The sequence below is a fragment of the Pygocentrus nattereri genome, chromosome 12 (genome assembly GCF_015220715.1).
Source record: "Pygocentrus nattereri isolate fPygNat1 chromosome 12, fPygNat1.pri, whole genome shotgun sequence".
NCBI classification, from domain to species: Eukaryota; Metazoa; Chordata; class Actinopteri; order Characiformes; family Serrasalmidae; genus Pygocentrus; species Pygocentrus nattereri.
The window spans coordinates 2,516,220-2,521,305 of NC_051222.1; the positions used below are offsets into that span (position 1 = coordinate 2,516,220).

General features: G+C 43.1%; 1 non-coding gene across 1 annotated transcript; it reads right to left on the reverse strand.

Annotated features, from left to right (window-relative positions):
• Positions 1–796: 796 nt before the first annotated feature.
• On the reverse strand, positions 797–908 carry LOC119264855. The gene has a single exon (XR_005131254.1). It is a non-coding gene; the product is annotated as a U5 spliceosomal RNA (small nuclear RNA).
• Positions 909–5,086: the final 4,178 nt, after the last annotated feature.

A 5,086-nucleotide genomic window follows, 5' to 3' on the forward strand; every position in this document is an offset into this window, starting at 1 on the left:
GCCCTCGAACATACTTTTGAGCGTATTGCCTCCTTTGCACTTCCAGAGATGTTGAAGCCTTTCTGATAGAAAATGCTGAAAGTAGTTCAGACATTTTGAGCAGATTCAGAGATCATTCGAGATTTGATTGCATATATTACAGAAGTTGCCTCATCTGACAACTTTCTGAAGAGTAGATAAAGCAACCACACCTAAAGCAGGACCCCTGCGTACATGTGACGGCGTCAAGCCTCAAGTGTGAATATATAATATCTCTATAACACTGTGCATGTTAGAACAGGGGCGTCAAACTCGAGCAATAAAAGGGCCGTATTCAAAAGTCTCAACAAACCTGTGGGCCAGTTCGTTTCATTTCTAATTAATGCTGTAGTGCTGTGACCCAAACTGGACACTGATTAAGTGACCCTTATTAGTCAAGTCAAGTCAGCTTTTAGTGTCAATACTACATACAGAGTACTGAAATTACGGTGACAGTAAACAGACTGTAAACAGGAAAAGTGTGAATTTAAATAGGCACTAAAAGAACAATGAACACTAATAATCACAACGGGGAAATTTCACCTCCACATTTCACCCATCCATGCAGTGAAACACCACATGCACACTAGGGGGCAGTGAGCACACTTGCCTGGAGCGGTGGGCAGCCCTATCCACAGTTGGGGAGCAGTTGGGGGTTAGGTGTCTTGCTCAAGGGCACCTCAGTCAGGTACTATCAGCTCTGGGGATCGAACCAGCGACCTTCCGGTCACGAGGCTGGTTCCCTAACCTCCTGCTCACCACCGCCCCCAAGAGATTTAGCTCTGCCAAAGCAGAGCCTTCAAAAATAAGACCTCGTCAATGTTCCCCTTCCTGGAAATCTTCAGTAAAAGGTGAAACATTAGTGCCTGAATGAAGGGAAACCTGAGCTATGGGGTTTAATCACAATACACCACAGTAAAATGTAGGCGCTTATAATAGACCTTGCAATTTTACATGAATACCTGCAACATTCAAATGTGAAATGTCCCCAGGAGTTTGGTCATTTAATTTTTTGCTTGAACTGGACACCTGGCGTCCTTTGTTGCAAATTCATTAAGAGCTCAATTTCGGAGCTGCTGAGCTGAAATTAGGTGTTAACACAGCTCGTATGTTTGGTGATATGACTGGTGTGGAATTGTGTAGAATTGTGTGTGGAATTGTGAACTGAGGTCCACATGGACTGCTTTTAGAGTAGTAGAGCCAGAGTGGACATTACGTGGCAGTGCATGCTGGGAACTGTAGTGCAGCGTTTTGTGAAACAGGCTAGTATTAACTTACCATACTGTAAAAAATCAGACCCTCTTTTATCTCATTTCCAGTCAATATGGATATTAAGTGCAAATTATTCATGTTTCAGGAGATACGTCTGAGGAGATTAGAGATATCATACTTGTATTAGGAAGTAGAAAGACAAAGGAAACTATATGGAAAACAGGAGTTTCCAAACCCAGAGTTCAATCATTATTATTACTGGTAAAATTATTAGAAGCTACAGAGAAAATGTGACTCCTAAAAACCACCTGGAAAACTTGGAAGAACACTGCCTCCATCAAATAAACAGCGCTTAAAGCTTTCATCTTTGAGAGACAGTATAAAATAGACCTCTTCGTGGTCTACCAGGTCTCCCAGGTGGTTGCTAGGAGTTCCATTTTCTCTGGAGCTTCTAATCTGCTTTTGAACTCCAGTTTTGGAAACTCCACTGACTTTCTTTATGCACCTGGATTGACTTACATGTAATCTCCTCAGCAATATCTCCTGAAAGCTGCTTATATTTAATGTCGCACCTTTAACAGAGCTCTATATACCGTCCTCCCAGTAGAGCCCTTTTCTTTCTGACTCTGCTGCCTTTTTTCCTCCACATTTCATAAGGAAGCATCAGCTTTCTCTGTGTACTTGCTGGTTTCTACCATGCAAAGCCCCAGTGCATCTGCCTCAGTCCTCCTCCATAATTACTCCGGGACAAGGCTGTGCTCTGGAACAGAAAGCTTCAACAATGCCTCAGATGTTCCTCAGCCTTCCCAAGAATGCGGAGCGCCAAGCCTGTTAACAAGTCACGATTCATTGCGGTTTCTGGATAATGGAAAAGCTCTGTGTGATTACAGATAAAGAATGGGCATGCTATTGAACACGGATTGCTAATTGAATGTTATGATGCATAGAACAAAGACTACAGTCTGTAGATAATGAAGGATTTAGTCACCATGCATGCAGGGGTTGCGAGAGCTCCGAATATTCCTGCTTAAAATGCTACATTTTTTCATGAATCCTTCCTTGAATTATATTTGTATTGTTTATGTTATGTACCAAAAGCAAACATAATTTCGCTTTATCCATTCGAGGAGAACAGGCGATTTCCCTGTCAGATGAATAGGTGGTTACGTCTAAAGGAATTTGTGACATATCAAAAACATTGACTCTAAAAATGGTTAGATTAGTTTTCATCTGTGGCAAGTGAATGGCATGTTTTGAAATCTTTATAGCGGTCATTGGGTGCAAGGCAGGACACTCCCTGGACAGGTCGCCAGTCCATAGCAGGGTGGGCACACGGACATATACACTCCTCAGCCACTTTATTAGGTTCAGCTGCTTATTAACACTAATAGCTAATCAGCCAATCACACGGCCGCAACTCAATACATTTAGACCTGTAGAGGTGGTCAGGACAACTTGCTGAAGTGCAGACCGAGCATCAGAACGGGGAAGAAAGGGGATTTAAGGGGCTTTGAACGTGGCGTGGTTGTTGGTGCCAGACGGGCTGGTCTGAGTATTTCAGAAACTGCTGATCTGCTGGGATTTTCACGCTCAACCATCTCTAGGGTTTACAGAGAACGGTCCGAAAAAGAGGAGATTTCCAGTGAGCGGTCAGTTGTGTGGATGAAAATGCCTTGTTGATGTGAGAGGTCAGAGGAGAATGGGCAGACTGGTTCCAGATGATAGAAAGACAGCAGGAACTCAAATAACCAACCAGAACCTCTGAGGAACGTTTCCAACACCTTGTTGAAAGTCTGACACGAAGAATTAAAGCAGTTCTGAAGGCAAAAGGGGGTCCAACCTTTTACTAGCAAGGTGTACCTAATAAAGTGGCTGGTGAGCATACAATCACTTCTGTACATGCAATATTGTTATATTGTTACTGTTACATAAAAGTACTGTTACTGTTGTGATTCACTTGAATGAAAGTGAATGTATTAATAAAGAGATTACTTACTAACAACTTACTAAGCAGCAAACAACTGCCTATCGATGTCCTAGCAACTACCTGGAAAAATATATAGCCACACCACATAGCAACACTATCGCAACTACCAGGAATATGACAGCAAATACCCAGTGACATCCTTGTGACCACACAGAATACAACTCAGCAACATACTAGAAACTGCTGAAGGTACCATAACAGCCACCCATCAGCAGCCTAACAACTATCTGGAACAACAGTTTAGGAAACAACATTTTAGGAATTCCCAGCAACCAACAAGGAACACCCAGTAAAATCCCTAGCAACCACCTAGCAACACCCCTGCAACCATCTGCCATATGATAGCAGCTGTTTAAACAATAAAACAACAACATTTATAACGTTCAGCCAACTTATACTATATAAACTCAATTGAGTTAAAATTGGTTTATAACTGCCGTAACTTTTCAGGTGTTGCCTGCCGGCTTTGAAAGTCATTCACAAGGTTTTAATGCTTGCCTTACAGAAATAAGGCCCAGTGCTCAACATTTCCTATCAGCTTGTTTTGAACATTAAATGAATTAGCTCGGTAACAATCACCTGGAATATTAAAGCATCAGGTTCAGGTTTAATAGACAGTGGCAGAACAAATAAGCTATTTCGCAGAGATTCATCAGGTTGAAAGTTGTGAAAAGCTTTTTAATAGCAGAAAACGCTTTATCAGCACTAACTTCAAGCTAATGAAAACTTACACTGGTGTAATTATTCCATTAAGGAGCACGATCAGCTGTAACTTCCAGCCTCTCCATAGACATACACAGTTGCCCAGCTGAAGCTCAAGCTTTCTAGCTATGCCTCAGATGGAGAAATGCTCTTAGAGGCCTAAATCTGGCGCCTTGTTAAGTGTGTGTGCGTAAGTAGAGACAAGAATTCACAGATTAGAGCTGAAAACCTCGCTCTTTATCACGCCGCAAAATATCACATTAAAAGCGCCCTACTGACCTTCTGTCGAGGGCTTTTGTAGCCATAAATCGACTTTCCCGACAGCAGAAAACTCTTATTAAAAAATATGAAAGGAAGAGCGCTAGCATTGAACCCATTATGTAACCATAATATAGAGCTCATACATATACACGCACGTTTTAATAAACTGCGCCGGATCAGGTATAAAAGTCAGTCTGACCGTTTCAGAGAAGAGATAAGCAGGGGTCAGCGCTGGGGCAAAAAGCTTGCCTTCAATAGACTAGTCAAAACGAGCCGCTGCTGAGAGTCATGAACGCCGGCCTGGTGCTACTTTATCACTTTGTCTCTACTGTAGATATTACGGGCGAGTCAATCACTGGATCTTCAAAAACCAGCGCACGGATTTGCGTCTCGCATTTCCTTCCGCTTTAGACGGTTCGTCGCCAGACCTGAAGACCATCAAAGTTGACATTTTTGCTCTCAGAGCAGCAGAACGCCTGCAGGGCTATGAGGAGCAGTTTCGGCTTTCGGTTTCTGGAAAGAAAGTGAAAAATGCAGAGAAGGGACGGGGAAAGTGGTTTTCCTCAGTGCCAACATTTGCGTCTGACTTCACAGAGGAAAGGTTTGACAGTCAAAACGAATGGGCTGCACTGGATTTACAACCCAGGTTTCGGTGTTTCGTCATGTGGAAGTTCACGGGCAGTCGCCGTCCGCTGCCTTGTTATCTCCCTCCGCCTTCCAGCCCCCCTGCTGCCCAGACCCACTTCAAAAGCAGCCTCTGTCAGAAAGACTCTGGATGGAGGAGCTCCACTGTGGGCGCACTATAGATGTTGCCGTGAATGCTAGGCGAGCATTAGCTGTCAAATGGAAGGTAAGAAGCCCCCGTCTACAAAATTGGAGAAGAACAGATAAATAAATGGTGTTTGT